This window comes from Muntiacus reevesi, chromosome 18, assembly GCF_963930625.1.
Source record: "Muntiacus reevesi chromosome 18, mMunRee1.1, whole genome shotgun sequence".
In the NCBI taxonomy this organism is placed as follows: domain Eukaryota; kingdom Metazoa; phylum Chordata; class Mammalia; order Artiodactyla; family Cervidae; genus Muntiacus; species Muntiacus reevesi.
Window position 1 is genome coordinate 8,051,525 of NC_089266.1, and position 22,716 is coordinate 8,074,240.

The following is a 22,716-nucleotide window of genomic DNA, read 5'->3' on the forward strand; positions in this document are numbered from 1 at the left end:
CCTTTATTGAGTCACAACTGTATTACTCTGTGTGAAGGAGTCCCCCCACCTACCTCTTCTCTCCTATACCCGAAGGCTGGAATACCTTAAAACCTAGGTTTTGGCTGTTTACACTGAGGCTTGCTTTCCTCTGGGAGTTCTTTAAGTTCTCAAAGTACAAAAAAAGTTGCCAATTAAACAAAAAAATAAAGTGAGGACATAAGAGAAACTGGAATCCTTGGTAGGAATGTAAAATGGTGTTGCCTTTATGGAAAACAGTAACGTAGTTCCTAAAAAATGTAAAACTAGAATCACTGTCTGATCCACCAATTTCATGTTTGGGTATGTACCCCAAAGAATTGAGAACAGACTTGAAGAGGTATTTGTACAGTTATGTTTGTAGCAGCATTGGCCAAAAGGTGGAAACAACCCATGTCCATCAGTAGATGAATGGATAAACAGTGTGACCTCTGCGTAAACAGTATGCTGCTTGCTGCTGTTACGGGGCTTCCCGGGTGACTCAGCAGTAAAAGACTGACAGAAGGAGAAGGGGGCGGCAGAGGATGAGATCGTTAGATAGCATCACCAACTCAATGAACATGAATTTGAGCAAACTCTGGGAGACATGATCCCCTGGAGGAGGGTTTGGCAACCAACACCAGGATTCTTGCCTGGGAAATCCCATGGACAGAGGAGCCTGGTGGGCTACAGTCCATAGGCTTGCAAAGAGCTGTACTTAACTGAAGCGACAGCCCGCAGGCCCCGGGAGGTGGTGGAGGGGAGCCAGGCGGGCCACGGTCCATGGGGCTGCAAAGACTCGTACATGACTTAGTGGCTGAACCGCTGCAACAGGAGCGGAGCTGGTGCACTGTTAGCACAAGGCCCTGACGGGGCCAGGGGTCCTGTTCAGTCAGCTTCGCCAGGGTCCCTGGACCCTCCAGGCCTTCTGGCCTCGGGGTGGGCAAGTGAGCTGGGGGCCCAGGGAAGGCTGAGGGCTGGGACTCAGGAGCTCCAGGGCCCTCCCCACGGCCGCCTGCAGGCCAGGCCCAGGCAGCAGTGAACTCTTCCCCTCTCGGCGTCTCCTAATAGCAGCGGGTGTCTCCATGGGTCACGGTCCAAGGAGGCCTCAGCAACTGGAATATATGGACACAGCCGTTAAGGTAACAACTTCACAGAATTTCCTGCGGGGCCAGTGGTTAGGACTCAGTGCGTTCACTGTTGTGGCCCAGGTTCAATCCGTGGTTAGGGAACTGAGTTGCCACAAGCCTCAAGGTGTGGCAAAAAAAAAAAACAAAACTAAAATTGTGTGGCCCTGCATGATATGTCTCAGGCAACTCCAGGACTACTCGTAAGTTGGGAGATTTGCTAGCAGGAATCAGGGGTACTCTCAGGGTTTATTACAGTGACCTGGTAAGGATACATAGCCAGATCATCAGGGACAAAGACTTGGGGGGGAGTCTAGAAGAATCCAGGTGCAGGCTTTCTTATGCTCTCTCCCTTCCCTGAAGGTCACCCAGAGCTTCCTCTTGCCCCAGCATCGAAGATGTAGCAACACGTCCGATGTTTCTGCCCAGAAAAGCTTGCTAGAGATGCACCCAGGGGTTTTACAGGGGCTGGTTGCAGGCAGCCTCTGCCTGGCATTTGCCAGGATTCTAGACTTGCAGAGAGAAAGCAGGTGTTTATTTAGCATAAACCACATTGTTTGGGACTTCCCAGGTGGCGCAGCAGTAAAGACTCCGTCTGATGCGGGAGACTTAGGTTGGATCTCTGGGTCAGGAAGATCGCCTGGAGGAAGAAATGGCAACCCACTAGTATTCTTGCCTGGGGAATTCCATGGACAGAAGAACCTGGTGATAGTCCATGGGGTCGCAAAGAGTCGGACACAACTGAGCGACTAACACTTTTCACATGTATAATTGAATCACTTTGCTGTACAACAGAAACATACAACATTGTAAATCAGCTATATTAAAAAAAATTTATTTTTGATTTAAAAAGTTAATTAGGGACTTCCTTGGCAGTCCAGTGGTTAAGAATCCATGTTCCCACTGCAGACAGCACAGGTTCCATCCCTGGTTGGGGAACTAAGACCCCTTGGGCTGCAAGGTACAGCCAAAAAAAAAAGAAAAGTTAATGTCTAATTACATAATTAGCCAAGATGTCTCATTAACAAAAATATTTGGGCTTGTTTCATTGGCTTCTTTTGGTTTGGTTTCCAGCAAGTAAAATATGGTTAAACAACTCTTTACAACTCAACTCATACTACTTAAGAAAAAAATGTGTATTTTCTAAAATATAAGGACACATAGTCCACGAAAATGGTCTGACTCTTGAAACTTCGTGTGATTCTTTTGGTTTGTTTCTTTATAAACTTTTTATTTTATTCAATTGCAAAAAGATAGATTTCTCCCCCAACCCCACCCCCATTGCTTTTGGAATCTTAATTTCCTGACCAGGGATTGAACCTGGGCCCCAGTAGTGAAAGCCCTGAGTCCTAGCCACTGCACCACCAGGGAATTCCTGACTTTATGTTATTTCCATTTTCAGTTTTTGTTCTTTTAAAGTAGACTTCATTTTTTAGAGCAATTTTGAATTCACAGCAACATGGAGAGGAAGGTACAGAGATTTTTCTTATCAACATGCCCCACCAAAGTGGTACATCTGTTGCAGTTAATGATCCTATATTGACACCTTGTCATCACCCAGAGTCCTTAGCTTCAGGACCTCCCAGGTGGTCCAGTGGCTAAGACTTCAGGCTCCCAATGCAGGGGGCCCAGGTTCCATCCCTGGTCAGGGAACTAGATCCCACATGCACAACTAAGACCTGGCACAGTGAAATAAATAAATAAAATATTTTTTTTAAAGTCCTTAGTTTACATTAGGATTCACTTCAGTGTTGTACATTCTATGAGTTTAGACAAATGTATAATGACTAGTATCCACCATTATAGTATCATACAGTGTAGTTTCACCGCCCTAAAATTCCTGAGTTCTTCTTATTCTTCTCTCCCACCCTGGTAACCAGCCCCCAGAAACCACTGACTTTTTTTTTTACTGTGTCCATAGTTTTGCCTTTACCAGAATGTCATATAGTTGGAATCATCCAGTATGTAGCCTTTTTCAGATTGGCATCTTACATTTAGTAATATGTATTGTTTCCAACATGTCTTTTCCTGGCTTGACAGCTCATTTCTTCTTAGCACTGAATACTATTCCACTGTCTGGATTGTTAAAAAGCAAGACATCAGGCCCAAATGGAGTGGCTTATGGTAAGTTCCACGTCCCCAAACAGAGACTTAATGTCAGTTTCAGCTCTCCCAGAAATGAAATCTTAAATGAATCAATCAGGAATTGCCTGACCAACACTAGTTAGGTAATCTGCTCGATATTGAGCCCTGCCACCCGCTAAAGAAAAATAACCTCTCAACAACCGATTTGCTTTTTGGCCTGGTATAACTTCCTTGTTCCTACTTCCTCTGTCTTTCTCTATTTTTTTTTTTTTTTTGGCTGCGTTGTGCATCTTGTGGGATCTTAGTTCCCTGACCAGGGCTTGAATCCGTGCCCTGTTCAGTGTAAATGTGGCATTCTAACCACTGGACTGCCAGGGAATGCCCAAGTCCTTCATTTTGTAAAGCTTCTCAGACCACCTTTCTTTCTGCTAGATTGGATGCTGCCTGTTTCAAACCAGTGTTTGCTCAAACACTTAAAAATATTTATAAGCCTTGGTTTACCTTTTAACAGGATGTACACAGTTTATTCACTTACCAATTGAAGGCCATCTTGGTTGCTTTCAGGTTTTGACAAGAATAAAGCTACTCGAATCATCTGTGTGCAGGGTTTTGTGTGACATAAGTTTCAACAGTCTTGGACCAGTACCAAAAGAGCACAGTTGCAGCATTGTATTATGGTAAAGAGGATGCCTAGTTTTGCAACAAACTACCAAACTGTCTTCCAAAGCAGTCATACCGTTTGCCTTCATACCAGCAATGAATGAGAGGCTCCTCTTGCTCGGAATCCCCACCAGCATTTGCTGCTGTCAGTGTTCCAGATTCTGGTCATGTTCCTAGGTGTGCAGTGGGATCTCATTGTTTTCAGTTGGGTCAACAAAAATGGCTTCCTTCGGGGCTCGTATAGTAAAGAATCTATCTGCAGTGCAGGAGACCCCAGGTCAGGAAGATTCCCCTGGAGAAGGAAATGGCAACCCACTGTAGTTTTCTCGTCTGGAGAATTCTGTGGACAGAGGAACCTGGTGGGCTACAGTTCATGGGGTCGCAAAGAGTCAGACACAGCTAAGCGACTAACACTTTCACTTCTTCACCTTCAGCAAAAATCAGTCCATCTAAGAAAGAAAATGGAAATTTTTATTCAAGCCAAATTTGAGGATTTTATAAAACCTGAGAGAGCATCTCAGAAAGCTCTGAGAATAGTTCTGCCCATTAGAAGTCAAGGCACAGGTATATGAGGTTTTTTTTTTCCTGAGACAGAGGGCTGTAGTTTAAATGATGTATTAATGACAGCTTACACAATCCTGATCTGAGTGTCATCAGATCATGATGGCTTCCTGTGGTATTTTATAAGATAAAGAAGGAATGTTGTCTTCTAAGGAATTGCCTTGTTGATGCTAGGAGAGTGCTGCATTTTTGAATTGAGCAAGTATTCCTGCTGCTGGGGGAGGTTTGGTTGATGCAGATGCACAATGCTCAGGAGTGGGGAGAGAGGAAGTTCAAGGGCAGAGGAAATTTTTCATGTTTAACTTTTTCTGGTTCTGCCATAAAATATGAATTTTATTTCACAGTTGCTTTTCCTTTATGACATAAAATGTGGAACATTTTTTTAGGTGCTTGTTTGCCACTTGTATATCTTCACTGGTGAGATGTCTGTTAAATTCCTGTTCTTTTTATATTTTGGATAATATTCCTTTATCAGATGTTGAGCTGCATGGTATATGGGATCTCAGTTACCTGACCAGGGATCAAACCTGTGGCCCCCTGTGTAGGAAGTGCAGAGTTCTAACCACTGGACTATCAGGGAAGTCCCTATCAGGTGTACTTTTATATTTTCTCCCAACTCATGGCTTATCATCTCACTCTCTTGAGTGTGATGTCTTTTTGTTGGTCCATAATACACTAAATTTTAATTACTAAGAAGCACATTTTTGTTGATCTGGTAAGTCAAGAAACTATATTTCACAGTGGCTTTCAAACTGAGATTGTTTTCAATTTTGTGCACAAATGGTCTGAAAATGCCATCAGCTCTTCCCTGGTGCATTTGGTTGTGACTGGTTGGTTTTCTGAACTGCTATTAAATCTAGAAGGTTTGATGTTTTTTATCATGAATAGTTTTGCCCTAACTGTGTGTGAACTGAGATGGATAATTTCAAGGAAAAACTGATTGCTGCTTTATAGACGTCAGATCCACAAGAGGCTCATTTAGGCATTTCTTTCTAACTTCAATTCATTGGTCCTCCTTTCTTGTTTTCTTCCCTAAAATGTTGTCAAATATTCCCAATTCTTCAGTCTTCTTTGTTTATATTCTAAGTCTGTTTGACTTAAAAAAAAATGATTTCATTCTATTTCACGTTTTAAAAAGGATCTTTTGGGATAATTGTCACATGAAGCTAAAAAGCAAAGTCTTTGGATGAGTCATCCGGCAGACACTGGGAGGGAAGAAGCAGATTTGTTTTTTCTCTACTTATTTTGTGTGGTTACCACTGTTTGAACAAAAGAGGAGCTAGCAAATGTTTTCAGTTCACGTGCTGGGGAAGGAGACTGTTGGTTAGATGGTGCTTTCAGAGGGAGCCGTCCCAGGGGTCTGGACTTGATCTTGGCAAGGCAAAAGCTGTAAATGCAGGTGCAAAGTTCATTACTAGAGACATAGCACAGTAACATGCAGGAGAGCACACAGAAAAAGAGTTTGTTTAGTTAAGATAAAAGCAAGGTAGAGATGGACCCCCAGAGAGAAAAGGTGTGGGCGTCCCCCATAGGGAGGAGGAGCACAGAAAAGTGCCAGGCAAGTCATTTTAGAGGGCGGTTCTTCCAGGTCTCTGTTTACCTTTAGCCAATTATCTGGTTTATTTTTCCACACCTGACCTACCCTGGGCCCCTGCCCTGGGTGCGCACACACCTATCAGCCAAGATGGTACTCTAAGTGAAGGCTGCTGGGAGGAGCAAGGCTCATTATGGCCCGGCATTATCCCCTGAATTTTGACCCACAAGGAGCCTTTGTGCACATGTGTAGTGTCTCCCTTCTTCCAAAAAGGGGGAAGTGGAGATCCCTTAATTTTTTACTCAAACAGGGTTTTGCCCCTTCTTTGTCCTTACCATGACTATTGTCACAAAAGGTGTGTAGGGTCTGGCTACTCACCGCTCAAAAGCCATTAACAGGCCAGGTTGGTGGAAAGTTTGCTTTATTTCAGACACTGGCAACTGCGGGGGGCGGGGACGTAGGGGGCGGGGGTGGGGTGCTGTAGGTGGACATCTGTCCAAAGGCCAACTCCTCACTGGCTACCAGTGGGGCAAGAGCTTTTATAGACAGAAGGAGGGGCTACGTGTAGAAACAGCACGGTCAGCTCTGACAGTCACCTTCAAATTGGTCATCGGTGCTCTGATCAGCGTCATCTTGACTGTTTTAGGTACAGTTAAGCTTCAGTTCCAGGTTCAGTTTGTTTTCCGCTACTTTGAGGCCAGTTCTTGGAATTGTGGCAGCTTATAATAATAAATGTCACGGCTATAGCCTGGTCATCATGTAGTTAACTTCTTCTACCTGCTGATGGCTTCACTATAAGACAGCTCACAGGATTTGGTTCAGAATACTATCTATAACCCTTGAGAAGGAACTAAATCGCCTTGATGATGCCTAATGACTACGTTATTATTATTTGGTTTCCTTTGACTGTTTTCCTTTGTTTCTGCATTTCTCAGTTCTCTGATTAAACTTACTCTTTGACTAAGGTCGTCCACAGACAAAAGGCAGGCAAAGGACCTTGGGGGTGGGGCTGGGGGCGGCAAAGACGATAGGGTCGTGCTCTGTTTTACTGTTACCTTGACTAGTGCCATGACTATTACCTTAAGGTGTTTACAAGAGACAAAGACTGGCTATTTACCCTGTTTCTGTTGCTATCTCCATTTCGGAGGGAAAGGGAGGTTGATTGTAAATGCCTGAACAGAGGACTATCTATCTCTTGTCTCAGGAAATGCAAACAGTTGTTAACTATCCAGCCTGAAGCCCACGTTTTTGTGCCCCATGAAAGAGAAACGGGAGGCCAGTTGTGTCTAATCTGGAGCCCATCTCTCTCCTGCCCCAGGCTGGGTCTCCTCCTGCAAGAGCACCTCTAGCTACGCCTTGGTTGCCTGCTTCTGCAGGGAAATGATTTGTTTTGTGTCTGAAACTTACTTAAGATGGCAGGTCATCCCCGTGGCAGCAGCAAATTTCTGTTGCCCGAAAACCAGGTTTATCTTTTGGCTGTTGAGCCAAAAGACACAAGCAAACCAAGCAGTAGGAGAAGGAAGGATTTACTATTTGCAACAGGTAGGGAGAACACCAGGGATATTTCCGGAAGCTGTTTTTCTCTGAACAGCAAAATCCGGGAACCTTTCAGCTAAGAGTGCGAGCTATTCATGAAGGGGCTGGAGAATTCAGCCTAGAATTGGGGCAAAGGTCAACAGAGTCCAAGCTTTAGCTGACTGAAGTCACACGGGTCAGAAAAAGGTCAACATCGTTGCTTAGGTTCCTATCACTCTGGGATCTCATCACATAGTTACGTTCCTCTGCCTGACTGGGGGCCTTAGCTCTTGCAGGATTCAAAGACACGTTTCAGATGATGATGTATATCCCTTGAGGAGGAACTGGGACTTTGTTTTATGCTGAGCTATTGTTTCCTGATTGCTTTTCCTTTATCCGTGCATTTCCTCACTTACCTAATTAGTAATTTCTTGAATGTGCTCTTTGGAATTCGAGGAGGCCCAGGAGACTAAAGCCTTTTTCTACAAACAAGAAAGGCCTTTGTACCCAGAAGGCCTCGCCGGGTCCTGCTCCATTTCCCTTTCACTTAGTGACTGGGGAAAAAAAAAAGTGCACAACCTAAATTTCTTTTTCTTACAACCTAAAAATTGAGAATCAAGTTTTATTTGGTGGACAAACCTAGCCAGAGTATTAAAAGGCAGCAATATCCAAAGATTTTAGGAACTCTGTGCTAGGGATCCAGGGCAAAGACCAGATAGATGTATTTTTTTTATTATACCACAATAATGCATCATATTAATAGGATAAAGGACAAAGTTACATGATCACTCACATCGAGAAAGAGCCCCTGACAAAATCCAACAGCATTCATAATTAAAAACAAACCAAAAATAAATACCTCTCATTAAGGTAAGAATAGAGAACTTCTTCATTTATGGAGAATTTATGGACTAGCCCATAGCTAATATGCTTGGTGTGAAAAAGTGAATGCTCTTTTCCTCAGATCAGGACAAAAAGAAAGGCAAAAATGTAGGACTTCCCTGGTGACACGGTTGATAAGAATCCGCCTGCCAATGAAGGGGACACAGGTCGGATCCCTGATCCAAGAAGATCCCACATGCCTTGGAGCAACTGAGCCCGTGTACCACCACAACAGAGCCTGCGGGCGGCCACAAGAGAGGCCGCCACAATGAGAAGCCCACACACTGCAACGAAGAGGCGCCCCCACTCGCCACAACCAGAGAAAGCCTGAGACAAGCAATGAAGACCCAGAGGAGTCATAAATAAACAAATAAACAAAAAGGCAAAAAGTACACTTCTGCCACTTCTGCAGTAAGACCAAAAAAAAAAAAAAAAAGTCATCTAGAGTGATAAAAAACAAAACTGTCAATCAGCAATGAATTACTTTTGAATGTAAATAATCTTGAATGCAAACACACACACACAAACCTACTAGAACTAATGCGCTAAGCAGAGCTGCAAGACACAAGCTCAACATTCAGAAATCAACTGTGTTTTCTATATACTAGTACTGAGCAACCTGCAAATAAAATTAATGCAATTCTAGTCACAATAAGAATAAAATACTCAATAATAAATTTAAGCCCCAAATGCAATTTTTGTTTTCTGGAAACTACAAAGCGTTGTCGAGAGAAATTAAGGCTGTAAGTAACTGGAGCGAAGTTCTACGGTCATGGATTGGAAGACTTAATATTTTTCAGATGGCAGTTCTCACCTCATTGATGATAAATTCAATGCAACCTCTAACGAAATCCCAGCTGGATTTGTGTGTGTGTGTGTAAATCGACAAGTTGACTTTAAAATTTATAGAGGAATGCAAAGGACCTGGAATTGGCAAAACAGCTTTTTGGAAAAGAAAAAGCTGGTAATTTCCCTGGTGGTCCACTCAGAAAAACTGCAGTTAGGGTTCAGGCCAGCTCAGTCAAGTTTAGGTGTGGGCTGCATCCTCTCCCTCGAATTCTGTGTGGGTCAGGGGCTGGAGCCATTTCTGTTGTCTGTGCTTTTTGTTTTGGCCATGCCTAGCTGGTCAGTCGCTCAGTCATGTCCGACTCTGCGACCCCCATGGACTGCAGCATGCCAGGCTTCCCCATCCTTCACCATCTCCCGGGGTTTGCTCAAACTCATGTCCATTGAGTCAGTGATGCCATCCAACCATCTCATCCTCTGTCATCCCCTTCTTCTCCTGCCCTCAATCCCTCTCAGCATCAGGGTCTTTTCCAATGAGTTGGCTCTTTTTCATCAGGTGGCCAAAGTATTGGAACTTCAGCATCAGTCCTTCCAATGAATATTCAGGGTTGATTTCCTATAGAACTGACTGGTTTGATCTCTTTGCAGTCCAAGGGACTCTCAAGAGTCTTCTCCAGCACCACAGTTCAAAAGCATCAGCTCTTCAGTGGGATCTTAGTTCCCTGACCAGGGATTGAACCGTGTCCCTTGCATTGGAAGCATGGAGTCTTAACCACAGGACCGCCAAGTAATTTCCATTTCTATGCTTTTGAGTGAAAGTTATTATCCTCCTGCAGCCTTACCTCTAGAATAAGAATTCACATTTATGTGACCTAATTTTGCAGAACTCTTTCAAGGACTTCTTTTTTAAATGTATTTATTTGCTTGAAAGAATTTAAATTAATGTGTACTTGATGCACAACGTCGTGTTAGTTTCTGCTGTATGGCTAAGTGCTTCTGTTATGCACATGTGTACGTTCTTTTTCATAATCTTCTCCATTTTTTTATCACAGTATATTGAGTACAGTTCCCTGTGACATACAGTAGGACCTTGTTGTTCATTCACCCTGTATATAATATTTTGCATCTGCTAATCCCGAACTCCCAGTCCTTCCCTCCTCTACCCTCTTCTCTCTTGGCAACCACAAATCTGTTCTCTATAGCTCTGAATCTGTTTCTATTTTGTAGATAAGCTCTTTTGTATCATTTTCTTAAATTCCACATGTAAGTGATATCAGTATGGTATTTATCTCTCTCTGTCTGACTTACTTCTCTTAGAACGATAATATCTAAGTCCATCAGGCACTTCTTCATGGAGACTCCCAAGAACTCAGTACAGAAGTTAGGAGAGAGGGGTCAGCAGCTAATATTGTGACTCGGAACTATATTCAGAGAGATGGAGACTTGCCCAGGAGGGCAGCGAAGTGGCACGGCCAGCTCATAAAAGGCTTCTTACAACTGCACTTGGCCCCATGGCCTCTCAACAGAGCCTTTGCCCAGGTGCTCACTAAATTCTAGTTGGATTAACTAGAATTCTACAAGTTGAATTAAGAGCATATCTGGCACACGCCTGGTGGTCCAGTGGTTAAGGACTCTGCGCTTTCACTGCTGAAGGCCTAGGTTCAATCCCTCATTGGGAAACTAAGATCTCACAAGCTGCAAAGGCATAGAGCATCTTATTTAGTTATTTGGTTGTGGTGGGTCTTAGTTGCAACATGTGAACTCTTAATTGCAGCATGTGGGATCTAGTTCCCTGACCAGGGATTGAACCTGGGCCCCCTGCTTTGGAAACTTGGAGTCTTAGCCACTGGACACCTGGGAAGTCCCACATAAGGTACCTTTTTTTCTTTGATCCAGTCTAAGGGAATTTAGTTACTGAGTGCATCGGAGTGGCTTGTTGAATTGCTGTTTTATCAAGACATGGGAAGTGTGTCCCGTTGTGCAGCCGGGGTTTATTGAAGTTCCAATAATGTTTGGGATATTTATTACCAGGTGAGAAGAGTAGGTTAGGAAGATTTCAGAAGCCTCTAGGAGGGAGTAAATTGTTTAAATATCCCAAGTGCCTCTGAAATTAAAGCACAGGGCTGAGATGCTCAAGCAGGTAAAGTGGGCCTGCGGGTCTCAGCACTTGCTGACTCCATCTCGTTTGTCTTTCTCTTCAATATCCTGCTCCTCCGTGCAGATTTCTCACCACTTGTCTCTCCGTTTTATTGGAAATGGCAAAGCATCCACAGAAAAGCCGATTTAAACCCAGTCGAGCCTGCAAGCATTAACACTTATGCTCGAAAGTGGGGAAAATGACAGAGCCTGTTGCCGAAAGGTCTCACTGCACGTCTTACTGGTGTCACCAAGGGGGAAGAGATGAAAAACGGCCTCGAGGGGACTGCAGAGTGAATTTCATTCCATGCGAAGAAAAATGAGATTTAAAATATTTCGAGGCAATAAAGTACCTTCAAGTGCCTGCACTGGGCAAATAAGCCAGACTCACTGGTATTGGGAAAAAAATCAGAGGAAGGAGCAGGGTCTGGGGACTTCAGTGCCTGGCCATGTGTGAGCTGAGGGGGTGGAGGGGGTGGTCACAGAGACTCACTGTGTCTTCCAGTTGTGTGGGTGCCTCAGAGTCGCCGGGAGCCTCAGCCCCGTGTGTCCCTGTCACCATGGTTTTCAGTCTCCTAGATGATCTGAAAGCATGTCTTTTATTATTATTATTATTTTTGATGTGGACCATCTTAAAAGTCTTTATTGAATTTGTTGCAATATTGCTTCTATTTTATGGTTTGGTTTTCTTGGCCGTGAGGCTTGGGGGATCTTAACTCCCCGACTAGGGATCAAACCCACACCCCCTGCACTGGAAGGCGAAGTCTTAACCACTGGACCACCGGGGAAGTCCCTAATAGACTTAATTTTTAAGAGCAGTCTTAGTTGATTGCAAAATTGTGTGGAAAGTATAGAGATTTCCCATACGCCTTCTGCCTCCACAGATGCACAACCTTCCCCGCTATCAGCATCCTTACTAGAGTGAGATATTTATGAACGAACCTTATCGTCCAGGTCCACAGTTTACACCAGGGTCCACTCTCGGTGGTTCTATGAGTTTGAACGTATGTACAGTGGCATGCATCCACCACTATAGTATCATACACAGCAGTTTTGCTGAAGTTTACTTTTTAGTGCAGATTGCAGACCATGGGGAACACTTTGCATGTCAGGATCAGCTTGGTGCAATTTCCATGCAGCTTCACCCAGCATCTATAACTTTGGTCAGTTATCTATTTTTAAAAAAATATTCATTTGACTGTACTGGGTCTTAGTTGTGGCATGTGGAATCTAGTTCCCTGACCGGGGATCAACCCCCGGCCCCCTGCATTGTGAGCATGGAGTCTTAGCCACTGGATCATCAGAGAAGTCCCTGGTCAGTTGTCTAGTAAATGTACCTTGTTAGTTCTAAGGGGGAGCAAGTGAGAGACTTGCAGAGGTCACTGTAAAATCCTCCCAGCTGTATGAAAAATGTTTGAGTCATACTCACTTAATGAGATAAATTCAGCAAATACCAAGTACCCACTATGGTATATGTGCTCGTGCTTATTCGCTCGCTTCAATCCTGTCCGACTGTTTTTGACCCCATGGAACGTAGCCCACCAGACTCCTCTGTCCACGGGATTCTCCAGGCAAGAATACTGGAGTGGGTTGCCATGCCCTCCTCCAGGGGATCTTCCCGACCCAGGAATCAAACCTGCATCTCCTGTGTCTCCTGCATTGCGGGTAGATTCTTTATCCACTGAGCCACCAGGGAAACCCCCCCACCACCCACCCCGCACGCCCCGAAGGCCGCAGCCCGCTCCGCCCCCTGCCCTGCCCCGCCCCCCAGACGACGGTGTATTAAGGAGCAAAAGTCACAGTTCTGCCCTCCTAAAGTTCTCAGTCTACACAGCATCATTAAGAGATCATGGCACGTGTTAACTACAGACAGGATTTGCCCAGATAATACAACAGAACTTTCTTATGAGAGGATACAGTTGGCTTGCAGATCCTAGCAGGCCCTACAATAAACCAGTCCGAGCAGAACCCCAGATACCAGACCATGGGGCAAATGTCCTCTTCCAAACTTCCCTCTGCCCTCCTGGGGTTGGTGCTTGCTCCTACAGGTAGGAGAGTAAGAATGACAAAAGGGAAACCCAGGTTCTGGTCCCTGTTGGGGGTCTTTAGGCTGGCCACTGGCACTCTGAGACAGGGTTTTCTCATCTGATAAGGAGGGTTTGGACACAAGAGCCTCTGGGATTTCTGTTTGCTAGGACAGATTCTTTAAAGAAAAAACCCACAAATTGTATTTATTTATTTGGCTGCTCCAGGTCTTAGTTGCGGCATGTGGCATCTAGTTCTGACCGGGGATTGAACCTGGCCTCCCTGCATTGGGAGTGCAGAGTCTTAGCCACTGAATCACCAGGGAAGTCCCTAGCCAGTAAATATTCTGCTTGTCATGAAAATGGGGGCTCTGTAAGACCAGGTCCACCTCCGTTTGTTTTCATGGCCTTGGTCAGCCAAATACCCCTAGTCCTTAGCCAGAGCTTCAGATGAATTCCAAATGCTTGGTCAGAAGTTTCAGCCATGGCCCTGTGGCCTTCTAGTCCTTACTGCTTGCCAGATTCACAAGTTCCAGGTGGAATGCATCTCTTTCCAGATGGGGGTGTATAGGAATTACTGTGCTGGTTTCAGAGTCTTGAAGGAAAAAAACCTCGAAGAGATCAGGCTCCTGTCCTCTCGTGCCCTGCAGAGGGCGTCCTGTTCTTGCAAATGCATCCTGGTGGTAGTTGCCTCTTTTCTGTGTGGCTGAAGACCAGACCTGGGATATGAGAGAAGTCGAACCGGCATGGTAACTTCCAGGCCTTATAAACCTGGACTCGGCCCCTTGAACGAAGCTCCTGCTGCACTGACCCTCCTCCTGTGCACTTGTCCTCTGAGTTGCTGTGGAGACATCCATCCTTGTCCTGTGGGCTATGGTTTGCATTCTGTGATGTTCCTATTTAAGTCCCTGCATTCGCAAATGGTCCCTCTCTTTCATCTCCTCTCTCAAAAGCACTGAGAACTTGATTTGTGAAAAATAGAAAACCTTTCCAGTTATTACTCTTTTGAAAGCAGTTTTGCCTAAAAACATACAAACTCTAGGAGGAGAGATTCATTTGGCTCTGTTGCCCTTGACCTAAGAAGAAAAGGCACAGGAAGACGGCGAAGTAACAGTTAAAACCAATACATAAATTCACTTTAAACCAAGCTTTAGAATTCCTAGGAAGTACAGTAGAATAGGAATGTATATAGCCTTGGTGGTGGTGGTTTTGTTGCTAAATCGTGTCCAACTCTTTGTGACCCCATGGACTATAGCCCGCCAGGCTCCTCTATCCATGAGATTTCCTAGGTAAGAATACTGGAGCGGGTTGCCATTTCTTTCTCCAGGGGATCTACCCCACCCAAGGATTGAACAAGCTCTCCTGCATTGCAGGGAGATTCTTGACTGGCTGAGCTACCATGGAAGCTGTATGTGGGTTTAGAACCATTTATCCATAATATCGCTGCTGGCTGCTACAAGGAGGCTTGGGGGCTAAATAGTGGCCCCGAGGAGGGGCCCCAGTGCACCCTCACGGGACTTCCTCACTGTGGGGCAGTTACAGCTGGCGGTGGGGAGGGGGGTGCGGCCGCAGGGCTATTTCCCCAGTCCTCTCTGCAGTCCCCTGTGCCTTTCTCCGTGAGTACAGTATAGCACCCTTAGGCTGGCTCCAGGGGTCACTTTCCTAATAAGGTTACTTACACAGGGTCCAAGAAGAGGACAGATATATTTGCGGGGGCCACCGTTTGGACAGTGAGCATTGGGGTGCAGCTGCAGCTGGGTTTCTGAGCCATCCTTCCCTCCCAGGACTCTCTGAAAGGCGGACCACCTCTCTCCCACACCTGCAGGCTTCCTCTCCACCTACAGCCTCTTTCCTCACCCGGTAAACCACTCCTGGCCTTAAACATGAAACCAACTGAAGACCCTTTTCCTCAAGACCACTCTCCCTGGAACACTATCCATTTGCCTCCGCTCAGAAAGGCGGTCTGTATCCCTGGTCTCCCAGTGGGTTCTGCACTGTCTGAGTCTGGGCCCGCCTCCCAAGCGGCTCCTGTGACCACGACTTCCACTGCTGGATGGAGCCCCTGGGATTCTCCATCTCTTCACGTTTCCTGGGTCGGAGCCTTCCTCTCCCTCTGGCCGTGAAAGAGTTTCCCCCTGGGAATACGTGGACCCACCAGGGGTCTGCACTGGGGAAGGTGGATCTCAGCTCGACCCCTCACTAGCTGCCTGTCGATTTTGAGAAAGGTACCTCTTCTCTGGTCCTTGGGGGCTTTCACAGGCTGTGGAGACCATCAGATGGTGGGGTTCAACATGTGTGCTGTGACTTTTATGGCTGGGGGTCCTCCCAGGGAAGGGGAGCTGGACTTCCCTTTCCTCTCGACTCTGCTTTTTTGTTAACATTTATCTGTTTGGCTGCATCAGTTCTTAGTTGCAGCACTCAGTATCTTTGTTGCTTCATATGGAGTCTTTCATCGTGGCCCACAGACTCTGAGGCACGTGGGGGTCTTTTTCCCTGCGTCCCCTGCGTCGCGAGGTAGATTCTTAACCCCTGGACCACCAGGGAAGTCCCTCCCGACTCTGCCTTGAGAATGAGGCCACAAGGCGGGGAACGAGGCCCCGGGTTTCCGAAGCCCCGGGATCTCTTATCCAGCACAGCCTCACCCTTTCCGTGTGACTGAGGTTTCTTCCTGGGAATTTCAAGTGCTGGAGAACCAAGGCCCACACCCGCTGGAGGGAGGAACTTCTACGTGGATTAATGAAAATGGGGGAAAGCGTTTCTCCTGAACTATTCTCCAGCTTTCAGAAAGCAAAACAATCAATGCAGGATCTTGTTGGAGGTATCAGAGCCTCTTTCTGAAGGGTGGGCTCATGCTCCAAGACTGGGGATATTTTTTTTTTTGTCCTTTTGGCCAAACCCTCAGACCCCGCTGGTGGCTCAGGTGGTAAAGAATCTGCCTGCCAATGCAGGAGACACAGGTTTGATCCCTGGCAAGGGAAGATCCCCTGGAGAAGGGAATGGTTACCCACTCCAGTATTCTTGCCTGGGAAATCCCATGGACAGAGGAGCTTGGCGGGCTACAGTCCATGGAGTCACAGAGTTGGACTCAACTGAGCGATTAACACTTTCACACTTACTATCCTCCGACCAGGGGTTGAACCTGGGCCCCCAAATTGGGAAGCTCAGAGTCCTAACTACTGTCCACCAGGGCAGTCTCATCCTGGGGGTTTATTGTGGGGGAGAAGTGGGGCCCCGGATGGCTCTGATTGGCTTCATCTCAGGAAGCCTCAGGAGTGTTCCCTGTCTCATCAGATGTGTGGAGTTAGTCCTTAACACCAGAAGGGAAGTGCCTTTCTGGGGCAGGTCTGTTGGGGAACGCCTTAGAAAGTTCCCTCCATGTGGAGTGGACAGCCTCATATTCTTTTTTTTCCCCTTTTTTTCAAAGACAAGGGTCCTCCTCTAGGGCAGCTTCCCCCAGAAAGAGCAAGGACAGAATTTGTATAACCCAATCTTGGACATCCCATCACTTCTGTGCTTTATTTAGAAGCAGGTCCCCCGGTGCAGCCCACACTCCAGGGAAGAAGACCCCACGGGACAAGGAGGTGAGGATCACAGGGCCACCATGGAGGCTGCCTGCCTATGGGAACGTATATGTGTCTGGGGGAGTGTGAGTTTGGTTCTGCAGGAGCTGTTAACACCCACAGATTTATAGGTCAGGAGCTTTCTGACTATCTGAAAGAGATAGGCCTGCTCAGTGGCCCATTAATTTATCTGACTTTATCATATTGTACACTTTGCCAACAACTTGCTTCTGCCCATGATAGAGCGTCCAGTTAAAATCCACAAATTGCAGATTTGTAGAACGGGAGGTAGCAGAATGGATAAGAAAATGCCAGCTCAGAAATATCAGATGAAGCATTGTTTTCCAACCATTGTAGGTTTGTAGATGGGAGCTCTGCCTGAAGGATGGGCAGGTGAGACTTCACCCGCCAGGGCAACTAAGCCAGACCCTCATGACTGCAACCACAGGACGGTGCTCAGCCTGGAGACATCAAGATCCTAAACGGAGGGTTCTCTCCATTGCCAATGCTGGTAAAAATGACTTGGTAAGGCTCAGCTCTGACCAGAGGGGCCAACCCCACTGAGCTGACCTATCTGGGAAGGGAACTGGGGAAGGGTGAGCAGGAATAAGGCTACTCTCTTCACTTTCCTGAACAAAGACATATTTTAAAGCACCTTAGATCCCCGGAATTTACAGGGCCCTCAGTCCCATTCCATTCAGTTAAAGGAAGCCCTAGAATGGCTGGGCTTCCCTGGTGGCTCAGATGGTAAAGAACCCACCTGCAATGCAGGAGACCCAGGTTTGGTCCCTGGGTGGGAAGATCCCCTAGAGAAGGGATTGTCTACCCACTCTAGTATTCTTGCCTGGAGAATTCCACGGACAGAAGAGACTAGCAGGCTACAGTCTATGGGGTTGCAAAGGGTTGGGCATGACTGAGAGACTAACACTTTCACTTTCACATCACTAAGTGATGATGACTTAAAAAAAATTGTTTGTTTGGCTGCACCAGGTCTTAGTTGAGGCATGTGGGATCTAGTTCCCTGACCAGGGATCAAACCCATGCCCCCTGCCTTGGAAGTGCAGAGTTTTAACCACTGGGCTGCCAGGGAAGTTCCTACTTCTGCTTCTTTATCTTTTCCTCCTTCTCCCATGATCTATTGCCCCATTCCCCCTGGCTCTTCTGGGCATGTGATGTGGTAGGAAGTACATGGATTTGGGACAGGACAGACCCTTCATGATTCTGGCCTCATGACTTGCCAGTGGTCAGACCTCAGTTTTCCCTTCTATAAAGTGAGGACAATATCGCCTACTTTGTGAAACTGTATGAAAATTCAATTATTTACACAAAGAGCCTGGGAGAATTACAGACATGTGAAGTATCAGGCTCCCCCTCCTTTTTCCTACCCCCTAAAACAAAACAAAACAAAACCCTGAACTTTTCTTCTAATATTGAACGCTGATTGTGCATTTGGGCTTATTGTGGAGGAGCATTTCTTTCTTCTTCTTTTTCTACTTTTTGGATGAACCCTGTAGCATGTGGGTTCCTAGTTCCCTGACCAGGAATCAGGCTTGTGGCCCCTGAAGTGGAAGCATGGTGTCTTAACCACTAGACTGGCAGGGAAGTCCCTGAAGGGGCATTTCTTTTGTGTGGATAGTGAGGGACATGGGAAGGTTACATGTGGTGTGTGTGTGTGTGTGTTGGTGAGGCTGGGAGGGTGGCCCTCTGAGAAGGAAAGGACAGAGCGCTGCTCTGATTTGCATTTCATTCCAGCAATGTCTCCCTGCAAATGACGATGCTAGGGATACAGGACGTTGATGGAATCCCCTCCCTGGAACAGCCCCAAGCAGCCTCCCTGGTCCCTTGTGGGGGCATAGGGGCAAAGGAGCCATGCAGAGTGTTATGGACTGAGTGTTCCTGTCTCCACACTCACAGGATGAAGCTTCAACGCCCGTGTGATGATAACGGGAGATGGGATCTTTGGGAGGTAATTAGGGTTAGACAAGTTCACGTGGATGGAGTCCCCATGATGCGATTGGTGTTCTTACAAGCAGAGATGTCAGAGCTTGCTCTCTCTCTGCACCATGTGAAAACTCAGCAAGGAGGCGGCCGTCTATAAGCCAGGAAGTGAGCCCTCATCAGACCCCAACCATGCCGGCACCCTGATCTCGGACTTTCAGCCTCTAGGTCTGTGGGAAAATAGATTTCTGTCATTTAAGCCCCCGGGTCTATGGTGTTTTACTACGGCAATTGGGCAGAGAGCCTTCCAAATGGCCCCTCTGGGAGCTTCTGACTTGCCCGGTGGCAGCTGCTGTTCAGTATTATTGCAAGGAGCCATTTTCTGTTGGAGGCTCGGACACTTGGATAGACGAGAATGCATCCTTCTTAGGAAGAGGTTGTTTGTTGTTCAGCAGAGGTAGGAGGTGAGAAGACACTATCTGATTGGGTCATAGTCCCTGACATTTGGTGTTGGTTTAGTTGCTAAGTCGTGTCTGACTCTTGCAATCCCATGGGCTGTATAGGCCACCAGGCTCCTCTGTCCACAGTATTCTCCAGGCAAGAATACTGGAATGGGTTGCCATTTCCTTCTCCAGGGGATCTTCCCAGACCAGGGATCGAACTCAGGTCCCCTGCGTTGCAGGCAATTCTTTATTGACTCACCACCAAGTCCTTTGGCGGCCTCCCAGGATTGAGAGAAAGGCACAAACGTTGATTGAGAACCAGGGTGAGGTCAGATACAGGAGTCTTTGGGCATTGATGGGATTATGTTCTTTCAGTGGCCACCTGCAAGTTTTGTCCCTGTGGAGTCTTAAGGGCCTCTTGGGGGCTCAGTTATGGAGGATGGCCACTCATCTTGAGGAGAAGTCCTCCCAGCCTGGGGAGGGATCACTGATCCCTATGGCTTCAGCAAGGACCCCCAGAAAGTGGTTTCTCTGTCCAGGCTCTGGCCCTGCACCCCAGAGCACTGCCCAGCCCCTGTTATCCTAGGCCCTCTGTGGACCCAGGGGCCAGGCAGCCCCCCAGCCTGCTGAGCCCTGGGGGACATCAATCCCCACCCTCACAGGGACACATCAGCATTGCACCTCCCTCAGAGATGTTCCCTTTGTTGCGAAACTTATTTTTGCCTTGTCTGTGTCCAATTATGCTTATTTTCTTCCACCGCTTGCCTCTGCGCAGGGGCGGAGAAGGGAACAAAAAAGGGAAACTGATTTGCTCTCATTGTGTCCACGGAATGCACATTTTCTTTGTGAGACTGAAACGTCTGGGAGTCTGAGCTTTGAAAGCTCATCTTAAACGGTCCAATTGTCTGATCTCAGTCCTGGTTTGGCGTCTTGCATTTGGCATTTCGTGGATTTGAATTGGGAGAGACAGTGGAGGGGGTGCTGGGGGATTGCCTAACCAGTGGATATTTTTAGCAAATCGAAGTTTGCTTTTCTGGGTCAATTCTATCCTCTCTCATCACCACCTCCCAACCTGTGGCACCCGGTCTTGTCACTTCCCATTGCCTCTAGGACCTGGGGCGAGGCCACCCCGGTGCTGCTCAGTTAGCCATAGGACGGATGGCGCAAGCCTGACAGCGTCCCTGGAGAACCCAGACCAGGGGCTCCACCCAGCCCTGTGCCCAGGGAGGAGGATGCATGTTTATTGAGTCCCTGTTTGTGCCAGAGACTGGGTGCCAGGGGCTTCACATAAGTCAGCATTTCTCAAAGTGGGGTCCCATGAAGCCTGTGAGTTTGTCTTTTTCCTTCTTTTATTTTGATTTGCTTATTTATTTTTATTTTTGGCTTCGCCGGGTGTTCGTTGCTGCATGTGGTCTTTCACGAGTTGCGGCGAGCGGGGGCTACTCTTTGTTGCCTCACTCGGGCTTCTCATTGCAGTGGCTTCTCTTGTTGCGGAGCACAGGCTCTAGGCACTTGGGCTTCAGAAGTTGCAGCGGTGGGCTCTGAACTTATGAGTCCCGGGCTCTAGAGGACAGGCTTGATAGTTGTGGTGCATGGGCTTAGTTGCTCTGTGGCATGTGGGACCTTATTTCCCAAACTAGGGATTGAACCTGTGACCCCTCCATTGGCAGGCAGATTCTTCACCACTGGACCACCAGGGAAGTCCTGGAGCTGGAATTCTTGAGCGGGAGAATTTGGCCTCTCACGCTGAAGTTGGGAATTGCTGCTCTTGCTTTGGCCTTGGTGAGCAGGTGGGCCCTCTCTGCTCCCTACCTGATGGGCCCCCACCCCTACCAGGAGCATCCTTGGGAATACTTCCTGTTGGACCCAGGCCAGTGCCTGGATGGGTCCTATGGTACCTTTGGGTTTCAAACAAATGCAAATGAAGGGAGCAAATGAAACTGCTCCTTGGGAGAGGGGCTGAGGACCCTCATGGGTAGGAGCTGGCGGCAGGCTGGCCCCTGTTAAGAGGGTGGCGGGGAGATGTGGGGTGAGCTCTGACCAGGGTACATCCAGGGCCTTCAGGATGGTCTCGCCTTGACTCTTACCCAGTGACTCAGTGGTAAAGAATCTGTCTGCGATGCAGGAGACTCAGGAGACACGGGTTCTATCCCTGGGTCAGGAATATCCCTTGGAGGAAGGCATGGCAACCCACTCCAATATCCTTGCCTGGAAAATCCCATGGAGAGAGGAACCTGGTGGGCTACAGTCCATGAGGTCGCAAAGAGTTGGACCTGACTGAAGCGACTGAACATGCATTCACACCTTGACTTTGGTCTGTCCGGAGCTAAGTGTGAGGACCTGGGCTACTGTCGGCCCACTTCACTGTCCCCTCCGCTTACTACAGAGCAGCAGCAGCAGCAGCAAACCCACCTCTCTGGGAGCCTCAGCACAGAACCACCCTAATTATGAGGCGAGAGAGCCTCAGCCCTGCCTCTAATATCTCTAATTATAGCTGAGGCTCCAAGGAGCATTCGCGCTAATCTGCTCAATGCACACACACACACACACACACACACACACACACACACACACTCCCCACCCATCCCCCACCCCAGTTTCTAACTTTAACCCCTTTGCTTCTGGGTGGGGGGAGGTGCAGTTTTCTGAGCGGACACCTGTCGGAACTGAATTGTGCACCCCTTCCTGGGTTTACATGTTGAAACCCTAGCCTCTAGCACCTCAGAATGGGACTACTGTGAGACTGATCTTTACAGAAGTGATCATATTAAAACGAGGTCATGGGGACTTCCTTGACGGCTCAGTGGTTAGGGCTCCTCGAGTTCACTCCAGGGGGCGTGGTTTCCATCCCTGGTCGGGGAACTAAGATTTTGCATGCTGTGTGGCGCAGCCAAAAAATTAAATAAAAATTTAAAAAGAATAAAATAAGATGAGGTCATTAGGGTGGGCCCTAACCCACTATGACCAGCCTCCTTTATAAGAAGAGGAACTGAGAACATAGGTGGATGCAGAGGGAAGGCCCCGCGAGGGTCCTGCTAGCCAAGGAGAGAGGCCTCAGAAGAAATCAGCTCTGCCCACACCTTGATTTCAAATTTCTAGCCTCCAAAATTGTGAACAAATAGCTGTTGGTTAACACCCCGCCCGGGGCTTCCCAGGTGGCTCAGTGGGTAAAGAATCTGCCTGCAGTACAGGAGACACAGGAGATGCAGGTTCGATGCCTGGGTTGAGACGATCCCTGGGAGGAGGGCATGGCGACCCACTCCAGTGTTCTTGCCTGGAGAGTCTCAAGGACAGAGGAGCCTGGCGGGCCACGACTGTCCATAGGGCGTGAAGAGTTGGGCATGACTGAAGCGACTGAGCGCGCACAACACCCCACCCCGCCCCTACAGTCTTTTGTTTAATGGGAGCCCTGGGAGCCTGATCCAGCCCCTAGGAGGGGAGACAGCCTTGCAGCCAGAGAAGCAGGAA